Here is a 14,597-nt window from a genome sequence, read left to right on the forward strand (position 1 = left end):
GCCATTGTAGAACTTGGAGCAGAGGCTTAGGTCTACAACCAGCTCCTCCTCACCTCTACATACAGCATCTCAGTAAGGCAACAGTCACACTACCGAGGAATACATAAAACATCGCATAGCACTCGGAATGCTGTTAATCTATGGGGCAGCTCCCATAACAGTTTTTTTCCCTTGGCCGTATAACACGTGCGAGTGAAATCGCAGCATGCTGCGATTTGCTGCGTATAATTGGCCAAGACTTTCCAATGTAAATCTATGGGTGAATTTAGTTTCAGAAAATGAGAAAGGGAAAAAAAAAAAAAAAAAAAAAAAAAAAAAAAAAAAAAACACACTTTTCAGACCTCAAACAATGCGAAGAAAAAAAGTTCATAATCATCTAGAAACAATACTAATGTTTTAACTCAGGAAGAGTTCAGAAATCAATATTTTGTGGAATAACCATGATTTTTAGTCACAGTTTTCATGCGTCTTGGCATGCATTCCACCAGTCTTTTTCATACTACTTTTGGGTGACCTTATACATCGCCTGGTACAAAAAAAAAATTTAAGCAGTTTTTCTTTGTTTGATGGCTTATGACTATCCATCTTCCTCTTGATAACATTCCAGAGGTTTTCAATGGGGTTCATGTCTGGATATTGGGCTGGCCATGACAGGGATTTGATGTGGTGGTCCTTCATCCACACATTGATTGACCTAGCTGTGTGGCATGGTGCATTATCCTGCTGGAAAAATCAGTCCTCAGAGTTGGAGAACATTGCCTGAATAGAAGGAATAAACTGTTTTTCCAGGATAACCTTGTATGCGGCTTGATTCATTCATCCTTCGCAAAGAATAACCTACCCAATTCCAGCCTTGCTGAAGTATCCCCAGATCATCATAAATCCACCAAATTTCACAGTGGGTGCAAGACACTGTGGCTTGTACACCTCTCCAGGTCTCTGTCTAACCAATAGACAACCAGGTGTTAGGCACAGCTCAAAATTAGACTCATCAGAGAAGATTACCTTACTCCAGTCCTCTATGGTCCAATTCTTATGGTTTTTGGCAAACTTCAGTCTGGCTCTCCTTTGCTTCACACTGATGAAAGGCTTTTTTCTAGCTTTACATGACTTGACCCCTGCCTCTAGAAGCCTGACACTAACTGTTCTTGCCGTGCACATCACCCCAACTGCAATTTGCCATTCCTTTTGTTGGTCACTTGATGTCATCCTGCAGTTGGCTGAGTGACATTCGAATAAGAGGACGGTCATCCCGGTCTGTGGAGAGTCATTTTCGCCCTCTGTTGGTCTGTAGCTTTGTTATCCCCAATGTCTTTTGTTATAATGGATTGCCGTCTTAAAAATTTTAAGGATTGAGTCAACATGAGGCTCACTGTATCCCTCGGCTAGTAAAGGCAGAAACTGAGCCCTTTTCCTCACTCTAGTCTTTTCAACTCCTTTGGCATGGTTAAAAGTTATTTTTTTCATTCCTATTAGTTTTGGGATATTACTAGCACTTGCTTTGCCATCCAGCTTGTCCTATTGCAAGAGGATTGTGAACACCACAGCAGGGTTTTTTTATACTTTCCTTTGTTAAATACGATTTGGTTCAGGTGATCACCTAATCAGAAGCACATTACATAGAATGAGGTGTACTCTGGTTGGAATTCAACTGGGAATGGAATGGCTGTTAGAGAAGCTGATTTTTATAAAACTGTGCAGTGGTCTCTTAATTTTTGCCATAGGTATATACACATTTTATATATTGCAGAGAGCGATAGATAGAAGAATAGCCACTAACTCATTTGTCGGTTTCTGTAAACTCACTGCAGGAGCCGACAGGATAGGGGACATGGATTACATACAGCCAGTCCATTTAAAAAAAAAAAAATAGGAAGATATCTACATGTCAGTGACAAATACAATTAGTGTAGTGTGCAAAATTCTTGACATGCATTTAATGCATAAAAGATTCTTTTACGGAAAAAAAGTGGCATGGGGTCCCCCTATCTATTTATATAATTGCCTTGTAATGTTTTCATTTCCTGTTCTGTCTAGATGTCACCGTATCCCAGAATTCCAAGCAGAAGTTGACCGACCGCCATATTGGGACACCCAAGTGATGGGTGTCTCAATATGGAAACTGCTGCTGGTAACAGCCTATTGTGTGGTACCACCAGCGGAACACAGTCGCACTGCATGAATTCCGTGCAGTGATTCAGCTGATCCTGGGCGGCAGATGCACGACGTGTCTACAGGCAGAGGAAGCCGGTCACATTACAGGGGGTTTTCCCACGAACGAAAGTTCATTTTAAAAAATATCTGTCTGTGTACGGAGCATACCACAGCTCCTGGGCAAGGGAGGAAGCAAAAGACAATACTGACATTACAGCAGGGGATCACAGAGGATTCATTTTGAGAGGTAAAATATTTTACCGACTGTTTTTAAACAATATCTTATCTCACAAAATGTATCCTCTGAGATAAATGAATTAGGGAATTTTTTTTTTTTTTTCTTAACACTTCATTACATTGTCCCAGGGGGGGTACATCACTGTCATGTGTCAGATCGCTGATCTGTCACGTCACACAGCGCTGTGACAGATCAGTGATCTGACAGGCGCTGCACAAGGCTTCCTCATGCCTGCGCTTTGCAGGCACTGAGGAAGCCGCCTCCCTGCAGGCCCCCACGGCCATATTGGATCCGGGGACCTACAGGGAAGGAGGCTGACACCCGGCACTACGTGTAAGGGGCGGTCATGGACCAACATGATGGCATTGTACCGGAGGATCAGGGAAGCATCGGCAGGAAGGGGGCTCCCCGAGACCCCCACAACAGTGCGACACTGCACATCACATCAGGTGTGTCATGTTTGATCGCAGTGTGCCGGAGGTTAATGTGTCGGGGCGGATAGTGCCGGGTGTGAGCTGTGATAATCAGCTGACACCCGGCCACGATCAGTGGCGCTCCCCCCCGGGGGCGTCGCTGATCGCTATGACGTACTATCCCGTCCTTGGGAATTAAGTCCCAGGGCACATGGACGGGATAGTACGTCATATGTCAGAAAGGGGTTAATAACCAGCAAAGGCTATGCAGACAGCTGAGGGCTGATTTATATAGCGCCATTGATTCCATGGTGCTGTACATGAGAAGAGCTTACATACAAGTTACAGATATCACTTACACTAAACAAACTAACAATCACAGACTGATATAGAGGAGAGCGAGGACCCTGCCCTTGCAGGCTTACATTCTACAGGATGGTGCGGAAGGAGACAGTAGGTTGGGGGGTTGCAGCAGCTCCAGTGATGGTGAGGCGGTAGCGGGGATCATTGCAGGCTGTAGGCTTTCCAGAAGAGATGGTTTTCAGGTTCCGTCTGAAGGATCCGAGAGTGGTTGATAGCCGGACGTGTTGGGGCAAAGAATTCCAGAGGATGGGGGCTATTCGGAAAGAAGTCTTGGGGGCAGTTGAGTGAGGAGCGAATCAGTGTGGAGGAGAGAAGGAGGTCTTGGGAGGATCGGAGATTACATGAGGCAAGATATCGGGAGATTAGTTCAGAGATATATGGAGGAGACAGGTTATAGATGGCTTTGTAGGTCAGTATTAGTAATCTGAATTAGATACACTGAGGGAGTGGGAGCCATTGAAGAGATTTGCAGAGGGGAGAAGCGGAGGACTAGCGAGGAGAGAGATTAGTCAGGCAGCAGAGTTAAGGATGGACTGGAGAGGTGCGAGGGTGTTAGCAGGGAGGCCACAGAAAAAGATGGTGCAGTAGTAGAGACGCACAAGCATTTTAGTAGAGTGAGGGTTGAGGATGGGACGGATTCTGGAAAAATTTGCCCTGTCCTTCAAACCGCACATCTAAGCTCTCTCCACCTCATGCCACCTCCAGTGCAGAGTCAAGGGTTACTCTGAGGCAGCGGACCTCCGGTACATGGGAAAGCGTGATGTCAATTGTTATAGATAGGTCAGATAAGGAAGATCTGTGAGATGGGGGAAAGATGATCAGTTCAGATTTGTCCACATTCAGTTTGAGGAAGCGGGAAAAGGAGGATATGGCTAATAGACACTACGGGATTTTGGAGAGCAGGGAGGTGACATCTGGCCAGTGAGATAGATCTGAGTATCATCGGCATAAAGGTTGTACTGGAATCCGTGGGACTTTATGAGTTGCCCCAGGCCAAGTGTATAGATGGAGAAGAGTAGGTGTCCTAGAACAGAGCCTTGGGGGACTCCAACAGAGAGGGTGGGAGGAGCATGGAAGATGCTGAACGTGCGGTTGGAGATGTATGAGGAGATCCAGGATAAAGCAAGGTCTTTGATGCCAAAGGAAGAGAGGATCTGTAGTAGGAGGCAGTGGTCAACTGTGTCGAAGGCAGAGGACAGGTCTAGAAGTAGGAGTATAGAGTATTGTCCATTCGCTATGGCTGTTAGTAATTTTTGGTCAGGGCTGTCTCAGTAGAGTGACGGGGGCAGAAACCAGATTGTCAAAGAGCAAGTTAGATGAGAGATGGGAGGAAAGTTCAGCGTGGATGTGCTGCTCTAGGAGTTTGGAAGCGAATGGGAGCAGCGATATTGGTCGATAGCTGGACATAGCGGTTGGGTCAAGGGTTGGCTTTGAGGCTAGGCGTGATTGTGGCATGTTTGAAAGCAGAAGGGAAGGTATCGGAAGTTAGTGATAGGTTGACGAGATGGGATAAGAGTGGTGGTGAGGTGTGATGGGGTCGAGTGCACAAGTGGTGAGGTGTGCTTTTTAGAGAAGATGAGAAAGCTCCCCTTCAGTGATGTTGGATAAGGAGGTTATGGGGTTTGGGCATTGGTCTGGTATACAAAGGGAGTGTGGTGGTTGACTAATAAAGACTTGCCGTGTTTGGTCTATCCTGTTTTTGAAGTGCATGGTGAAGTCCTCAGCAGAGATTAGGGAAGTTGGAGGGGGCAGTGGTGGGCGGAGGAAGGAGTTAAAAGTATTGAACAACTGTTTAGGGTCGTGGGATAAGGAAGATACAAGGGATGTAAAGTAGGCCTGTTTAGCAGAGGCGAGAGCTGATTTGCAGGGGTGCGCGAGTTGCTGGACATGGGTGACAGGTGAGGAGGGCAGTGATGAGAAAGAGTAGATGGTGGTAAGATAGAGGGAGAGGGGAGGTTGTGAAGTTAGATAGGGGGCAGAGACAGGTGAAGACCAGGTCTAATGTGTGTCCGTCTGGGTGCGTGGCTGAGGAGGACCACTGAATAAGTCCAAAGGATGAAGTAAGGGACAGGAGTTCGGAGGCTGCAGACTGGTGGGTGTCAATGGGGATGTTGATGTCACCCATGATGATGGTGGGAATGTCAGCAGAGAGAAAGTGAAGAAGCGATGTAGAGAATTGGTCGATGAAGGCAGTGGTTGGGCCTGGAAGTTGGTATATGACAGCCACTTGGAGGTTGTAGGGAGAATAGATGTGGACAGAGCGGACTTCAAAAGAGGGGAGGATAAGGGAGGGAAGAGGTGGGATTGGGTTGAAGGTACAGTTGGAAGAAAGGAGAAGGCCCACTCCTCCACCATGTCTGTAGCCAGGGCGAGGAGTGTGGGTGAAGTGGAGACCAACATAGCAAAGTGCAGCAGGGGAGGCGATGTCGTAAGGTGTCAGCCATGTTTCAGTGAGGCCAAGGCAGGAAAAATTGCGAGAGGTAAAGAGGTCATGAATCACATGGAGTATATTGCAGATGGATCGGGCATTCCAGAGTGATCCAGAGAGAGGGAGCTGGGCGTCAAGGGCACGTATTTTAGGTTGGAACGATTTTGGGTGTTTATATTGGATTGGGAGCGATAGAAGGGGGGTAATAATGGAAGGTATGAGCTGTGGGGGTCCAGGATTGGGAGATATGTCGCCAGCTGTGAGGAGAAGCAGAGAGGCAAAGCAGGTGGGAGGAGGAGAGTAGGTGATTTGTTTTATGTGTTATTAGGAGAGATCTGAGCTTGAGGAGCAGGTCAGCGGATTAGGTCAGGTGGGGGAGCAAGAGGGAAGGAGAGATTATTACTTGGTTAGATGGTGCTGGGGTTTGTGGATAGTGAAGGAGAGTTAGGAGTAATGGTGGCAAAACCATTAGAGCATATGTCAGCATGGTAAGGGTAAGTGTGGAGCTAAAAGAAAGAAATTTAGTATATGTAAACAGAGTTTAGGCATACCTTCTGTTCACTTATGGCTCATTTCTGGCATATTTCTATTGTTATCCTTAAATGACATCCTTTAATGAGAGACCAGGGTCTAAACAGACCAATGGCTCTGAAATTATAAGGGTGTGTGCAGACGCTGCGGATTAATCCGCACGGATTTTGCAAAAACCGCAGGTCAAAAGACCTGCGGATTATCTGCGGTTTGGTCCTGCGGATTCACCATCGCCACAATGGTGGAGATAGGAACCCGCTGTGGATTCCGCAGAAAGAATTGACATGTCACTTCTTTCTGCGGTTTCAAAACCGCAGCAAATCCGCGCGGATTTTTCCGCAACGTCTACACAGCGGTTCTTTTTTACCATTCATTTGAATGGTACTGTACACCGCAGCTAAAACTGCTGCGGGTCCGCAGCGGAATCCGCAGCGTGTGCACATACCCTAACAGTTCAAATGCACATCAAACAGGCCCAGGTGTGAACAGGAAGGAGGGGCAGCAGGGATTAATTAGAAGTCAGGAAGAGGGGGGGGGGGGGAAGGAAGAATCCAAAAAGGACAGATAAAGCATTGATAGCAGACGGATGCAGGGGTGATTAAGGGGTTCAGCTGATGTTAATAGTCTAGAAAGAGGCCATGGATCATGGCCCCTCCCTGGCTAAAAACCATCAGCTCTCAGCCGCCCCAGAAAATTCACATTTCTGAGATGCGCCAGTTCTGGTACATAGCCTTGCTCTTCCCACTGCCCTGTAGCGGTGGCATATAGGGTAATAGTTGGGGGGTTGAAAGGGGACATCAAGCCTCGAGGTTAATAATGGAGAGGCGTCAATTACTAATCCCATATCGTCAAATTGTCAAGAAGACACAGACACCCAATAAAAAAAAAATCTTTTATTATTCTTAATTAAACCATACCTACAAAACACCCCTAAACCACGCGAAGCTCTCGTTCTCCTGTAATAAATATAAAATAAAAAAATACCTTACCTGTTTGTTGTCCCACGCCGTAATCCGTATCTGGGGGATATACATTTTTCAACATGGTCAGTGCCAAGATGCGACCGTCCCGGCTGAAAAGCCACTGGTGAATGAGGAGATGCTGCCAGCGCAGCCTCAGTGAATAGCGCTGACGTCACAGAGTCTGCATGCCCTCACAGCCTGGCGAGGGATTAACTCTGGAGCGTGGGAAAATTCCAATTCATTTTCACACGCTCCAGACTTCAGCACGGGTCAGGCTGTGAGGGCGCGCAGACTCAGTGACGTCAGCGCTATTCACAGAAGCTGTTCTCGCAGCTGGGCTGAACTTCTGTGACCTCAGGACCGTGAGAAAATGCCAGTGATGACTGGCGCCTGAGTGATAAGTTACATTTAATGGTACAGTCAGCTTTACTTGTCCCTGTTCCTTAAAGGGAACCTGTTACCCCCTCCAGGCATTTTTAAGTAAAAGAGCCACCTTGTGCAGCACTAATGCTGCATCCTGTCAAGGTGGCTCTTTTAAATAGCGCCCCTTCCACCGCAGAAATAGTGTTGTTTTTTTTTTAAATTGGTCAGATATACCTGAAGTTTGACAGGAGGGCAGGTGCCGCCACCCCCCCCCCCCCCCCCAAATTTAAAAGCAGGACATGACTGAAGTATGTGAGGCGTCTGTCAGAGGGGAAAAGACCAGCCCCCCTGACAAACTTCAGGTATGTCTGACTAATTTTAAAGATGATTATTTTGGCGGTGGAAGGGACACTAAATAAAAGAGCCACCTTGACAGAATGCAGCATTAGTGCTGCACAAGGTGGCTCTTTTACTTAAAAACGCCTGCAGGGGGTGACAAGTTCCCTTGAAGTTATCCCCATTAGCCTTTTGCATCCTATGTGCCTGCAGGCTCCTCACATATTCACAGCTGATCACCGTGAGAATTTCAGATGTGCACGTGGGCCAATAATATGCCATATGCAAATAAAGTCCGTGGAGCCTCCAGGGAAGGACACAGCCAAGGGGTGGCTCCTTTCGGAAACCACCATATTAAGTGGCCCTTTAAGTCAATATCCAGCTCTTCACGAGTTTACAGATATGACAAGGGAAATACCAAGTCCAGGTATCCATCCACAGACAGCTGTTTCGGGGTGTTGCCCCTCATCAGTGTAGAGTAGGATTCTGGCTAGGTGGGAGCAATGCCTAGTAGACCAACATCACGAAACAATCACTGAGCTCAGGGAGACCAGTCAAAGAAAACACTGCGGCAGCCGGCAAAGGCGCTCAATCAGTGAAATCCTAGGTGCATTGCTCCCTGGGAAATACGAATATGCAAATAAAGTCTGTGGAGCCTCATTTAAGAGTCTCAAACACGGGACTAGCCAGACTCGTAAAGAGTAATATGCCATAAGGATACTAGGTGCGAGGAAATCACACTGCAAACGGATTACATACGGAGAACACTTCTGAGATTCTCGGCTGAGAAAAATCAGACTGATTTTACATACGGCAACTGTGACTCCGGCCTAATGGGAATATATGTCTTAGCTGTGGACAGCGTGCAACACACACAAAAAAAAAAAAAAAAAAAAAAAAAAAAAAAAAAGAGTGGGAGGTAAATCATCCCCTAGATATAACTACTGATCGCTAGTGGCTTAATAATCCAGATCCGCTTTACGAGGGAATGCGCTTTGATTTTTATATTCATGATTATGTAATTATTTTTAATATTAATTTAAGTGTAGAGTCAAATTTATTTTTTCCTAAAGCCACTGCCATTTATTTGCTGGTTGGCAAGTTTATGAGCACAACTCAAATACGGCAGCCCCTGGGCATAGGGACTCTGGTCAGTGTCTGACCGCATCTCCAGCATTGTGGCTGCCTCCAGCAGTGAGCAGGGAACACCTCCTGGGCTGCTCGATACACACCTGTTGGTGTAGTTTGGACCATTGCAATGTAGTCTGGAGCTGGGCTCCGAACTACAATTTCCTCCGGTCACCACTCATAGTGTTCTGTGGTGAGCTTTGACAGGAGTGGCAAGCATTACAGAGGTAGCGCCATCATGTACAAGACAGGCTGTTGTAATGCCAGGAACTTGGAGATGCAGCGATGAGCACAGGTCAACAGCCTGGTATTGTGCTACTAATACAAAGCTACTCAGCCGTTTTCACCACTGGGAGACGTTACCACCGCCGCACAGCTCTGAACAATGGGAGTTGTGCTGCAGCAGTAACTTCTTCCAGTGGTGAGAACAGGTCAGCAGCCTTGTACGAGTAGTACAAGGTCAGGCTACCGACTTGTGCTCACTATCGCTGACACTGTAGTAGTGTATTAATCTCACTACTGAGCTCTGCTATACCAGCGCAACACCTCAGACCTCAGAATGAGACTTTATGCTGACATAGCAGAGCCGCAGATATCACAAAGTATGTGACGTGACGCGCAGACCTGCATATATAATGCCCATTGTGTGCGATAATAGCCCGCAGATACATGATTCTCATCCCAGCGTGTGATGTAGAGACATTTAGCTAATCCTTGCATGGTATACACTTAGAGCATCTAATACTAATGTATGATACAGTCTACATATCCAATCCCAGATCATAATACAGTCCACGTATCAAATCATTGCGTGATACAAGCAGCACCAACAGAATCAACACTGAAAAAGAAAAGGGAATGTCATGATATGATCACCCCACAACCAATTATTTAACGGCGAGATGTGGATGTGCATGGAGTGAAGACTGCAAGGATCCATCATACATTATGCCATCGCACACCATAGTCCCAGGAGTAGGTCCGATGTAACGTGCCCTCAAAGGCCTCTTAATAGCCTTAACCTGGACACCACATGAACATCTCCAGTTATCAGTGTCCAAGACAAAAGAAGGACTCTGTAGAAGGTTATACCTCAATTGGGGTGGCACGGTGGCTCAGTGGGTCCTGGGTTCGAATCCCACCAAGGACAACATCTGCAAGGAGTTTGTATGTTTTCCCCGTGTTTACGTGGGTTTCCTCCCACATTCCAAAGACCTACTGATAGGGAATTTAGATTGTGAGCCCCAACAGGGACAGTGATGATAATGTGTGCAAACTGTAAAGCGCTGCGGAATATGTTAGCGCTATATAAAAATAATTATTATTATTAATTCCAGCCTCCATTTATGTCTTTCTAAGCACCATGATTGTGTTTGGGATGAGGGCTGTTAGTCAAATGGAACAACTGTAGCAGGACGTCTGGCTCATAGCCCAATGTCATCCAAACGCCTTTTGATGGTTTGTGTAGACATGGTTTGAAGTCTTAAGCTTGGTATGTGAAGACTAATGTTATGTCTGGTACGAAATGCATCCATTGTGGAATAAGTAGTTAGTCTATTTCTCCAAAGTGTCAAAGGAGCGTTTTTTCCCCAAAACACAACAACGCTAGGCCGCATTTTGCTCATGCTACCATGGACTGCAGCATTCAGACTTTTCACTCATCTGGGTAATCTTGGTGGACAATGGCAAAGGGAGCTGCTAGCAGCTGATCTTGACGATTTGCCCAAGTGCATTCAGAGTGGCAGAAGATTCCTCAGACCAACCATTAAGAACATTATTGATATCAGCCAAGGCATGCAAGTGTGGATTTTTCAGCGTATGGCGATCATACTGAAACAAAACGAGATGTAAAAAAAAAAAAAAAAAAAAAAATTTCCAACAATTAACATACGGTATTTCCATGTCTAATAATCCAGCGATTTCCAAGATTGCACAACATTTCATAGAGTTTCAATTTCAATGTTGAGTGTTGAAATCACAAGCATAGGTAGAGACTACACTGAGTACAGTGTACTAAAATTGAAGATTTACCAGTAATTCGATTTTCCCAAACCATGATAGCACTATATGGAGAGAGTAGTCACCCCCAGGAACAGGAAACCTACGAATAAAAAGGCCACATTTCTCGTCTTCCCGCAGTGTGTTTACAGAGCATAAGAGGATTTCTGGATCACGGAGTGAACTACTTATACGATGGACTACACCTTACGAAGACTGGAAAACATGTATTTGGAAGTCGCCTTGCTACACTTGTAAGGAGAGCTTTAAACTAGAACAACATGGGAAGGGAAGCAAAAGACCAGAAAAAGCCATACACCTGACAAATGCTATTGAGAACTCTGCTATTAGAAGTGGAAAGGAAGAACAAAGACGAAAGAATCTAATTAATAAAAATATTGGAGAAAGAGAAACCAATCACAAACTAAAATGTTTCTATACTAATGCACAAAGCATGGGCAACAAACAAGGAGAATTGGAACTACTAACACAGGAAAAGAAATATGATGTCATTGGAATCACTGAAACTTGGTGGGACAATACACATGATTGGAATACAAGACTAGAAGGATACAACTTATTTGCAAGAAACAGACTTGATAAACGAGGAGGGGGTGTCGCATTGTATGTTAGAAACGCGTATATCTGCACAGAGATTGAAGCTTCAGAGACTGGGAGTTCTGTGGAAACTGTTTGGTAAGAATACAAGGACAGAACAATGGAAAGGACACCATTGTAGGCATTTACTACAGGCCGCCTGTGCAAGCTGAAGATATGGATGAACTCTTTATGCATCAAATGGCCAAGTTCTCCAAAAAATATGACATAGTTGTCATGGGAGATTTCAACTATCCAGACATTTGTTGGGAATCTCTCTCAGGCAAAACTAACAGGTCAAGGAAATTCTTATCCTCTCTTGCTGACAACTTTATCTTCCAAAAGGTAGGGGAGAAAACAAGGGGGACTGCTACCTTGGATCTAATCCTTGTAAACAGGGAGGAAATGGTTGAGGAGGTAAAAGTGGCTGGGACCCTAGGAGGTAGCGACCATGCTATTTTAGAATTTTGGATAACTAGAGGCGGAAGACCTGTGAAGACTCAGACGTCAAGGTTAGATTTCAGAAAGGCAGATTTTAAGGGATTCAGAAAGAGAATTGGAGGGATCCAATGGCTGGATATCCTTAAAGACAAAAATGTCCAGGAAGGATGGGAAATCTTGAAAAATGAAATTCTCAAAGCACAGTTGTTAACAATTCCGAAAAGAGGGAAGAATAGGAAGCATTTAAGGAAACCAGGATGGATGAACACAGAACTTAAGCACATGCTAAAAAGGAAGAAAAAAGTGTTTATAAAATGGAAAGAGGGAGGCATATCTAAAGAAGAATATAATGCTGTCTGCAGAACCTGCAGGGCACAAATCAGATTAGCTAAAGCTGAACATGAATTGAGGCTTGCAAGAGATGTCAAAAGCAATAATAAAGGATTTTGGGGATATGTCAAAAGTAAAAGAAAAGTCAAAGATGCTATAGGATTTTTACAGGATGAAAATGATGAAATGGTAAGACAGGATGTTGAGAAGGCTGAACTTTTAAATTCCTATTTTGCATCTGTTTTCTCTCAGAAAGGAAATGTAACATCAACTGTTATTCACTGTCCTATTAAGGGAATAGAAGAATCCAGGATATCTATAAACAGAAAGATAGTGAGGAAACACTTAGCTAACCTAAATGAATTCCAGTCTCCAGGTCCAGATGAATTACACCCCAGAGTACTGAAGGAGATAGCAGAAGAAATCTTTGAACCCCTCTCCATAATCTTTGAAAATTCTTGGAGAACAGGAGAAGTGCCAGAAGACTGGAGAAGAGCAAATGTTGTTCCTATCTTCAAAAAGGGGAAGAAGGTGGACCCAGGCAACTATAGGCCGGTGAGTCTGACTTCTATACCAGGAAAGATCTTTGAACAAATTATTAAAAAACATGTATGTCAATACATGGATAAGAATGAAGTGATTAAACAGAGTCAGCATGGGTTTGTAACTAATAAGTCATGTCAGACTAACTTAATTTCCTTCTATGACGGTATCACTGATTGGGTGGATCAAGGAAATGCTGTAGATATAGTATATCTTGACTTCAGCAAAGCATTTGACAAAGTCTCTCATACAATCCTTATTGAAACAATGACTAAGTATGGAATGGACAAGGCAACTGTTAGGTGGATTCATAACTGGCTTAGTGATCGGACCCAAAGAGTGGTCGTAAATGGCTGCACATCCAGTTGGAAGAATGTCTCAAGTGGGGTACCACAGGGCTCTGTCCTGGGCCCTGTATTGTTCAACATCTTTATCAACGATTTAGATGAAGGAATTGAGGGTAAACTGATTAAATTTGCTGATGACACAAAGCTAGGAGGGATAGCTAATACTAGAGAAGAGAGAGAGAGGATTCAAAAAGATTTAAATAAACTGGAGAAGTGGGCAGCAACTAACAGAATGGTTTTTAACAGGGAGAAATGCAAAGTACTACATCTGGGCAATAAAAATGAAAAAAAGCATATATAGAATGGGAGGAATAGGGCTAAGTGACAGCACATGTGAAAAAGACTTGGGTATACTAATAGATCACAGACTGAATATGAGTCAACAGTGTGATGCAGCAGCAAAAAAGGCAAATGCAATTCTAGGATGTATTAACAGAAGCATACAGTCTAGATCACGTGACGTAATTATTTCCCTCTACTCCTCTTTGGTCAGACCTCATCTGGAATATTGTGTCCAGTTTTGGGCACCACATTTTAAAAAAGACATCAACAAACTGGAGCAAGTTCAGAAAAGAGCGACCAGAATGGTGACCGGTCTGCAAACCCTGTCTTATGAGGAAAGGTTGCAGGATTTGGGAATGTTTAGTTTGCAAAAGAGAAGACTGAGAGGAGACTTAATAGCTGTCTACAAATATCTAAAGGGCAGTCACATTGTAGAAGGATCAACTTTATTCTCATTTGCACAAGGAAAGACTAGAAGCAATGGGATGAGGCTGAATGGGAGGAGACACAGATTAGATATTAGAAAAAACTTTTTGACAGTTAGAGTGATCAATGAGTGGAACAGGCTGCCACGAGAAGTGGTGAGTTCTCCTTCAATGGAAGTCTTCAAACAGAGGCTGGACAAACATCTGACTGGGATGATTTAGCGAATCCTGCTTTGAGCAGGGGGTTGGACCAGATGGCCCAGGAGGTCCCTTCCAACTCTACGATTCTATGTAACGTGTCTTTAGAAACACCAAAAAAAAAAAAAAAAAAAAATATTATATATAAGCTAAACATCATATAAATACCCTTCCCACCCACTCATCAAGTGAATAAGAGGGAAAAGGCATTCCACCACCATAAAAAGTAAGGGAGGGAATAAGCAAGGTGTTTTCATAGTTTGGAAAAATCCAATTATAAGCAAGTAATTATCTTTTCCCTACACCCTGACAGCACTGTACTGAGAGACTAATAGGAGAAATCCCTAGGGAGGGTCCACTGCAGAAAGAACCTTTCTTCCAAAGGAAATATCAGTCATATTAAACCTGTAGTGTTTAAAGTAGAGGGAACGGACCAGACTGTATTTGCAGATCTGATCAATGGAAGCATTAGCATTCTCTGTCCAAGAGGTAGCCATAGCCATTATAGAATGAGCCTAAG

The 14,597-nt window shown here is 44.4% G+C and overlaps 1 protein-coding gene across 3 annotated transcripts in view; it reads right to left on the reverse strand.

Moving 5' to 3' along the window:
• The window catches only part of ANXA4 (annexin A4), a 121,870-nt gene that overhangs the window by 81,871 nt on the left and 25,402 nt on the right, over positions 1 to 14,597 (reverse strand). The window lies entirely within an intron of this gene.

This window comes from Dendrobates tinctorius, unplaced genomic scaffold, assembly GCF_039654945.1.
Source record: "Dendrobates tinctorius isolate UK_male_01 unplaced genomic scaffold, ASM3965494v1 ptg000022l, whole genome shotgun sequence".
In the NCBI taxonomy this organism is placed as follows: domain Eukaryota; kingdom Metazoa; phylum Chordata; class Amphibia; order Anura; family Dendrobatidae; genus Dendrobates; species Dendrobates tinctorius.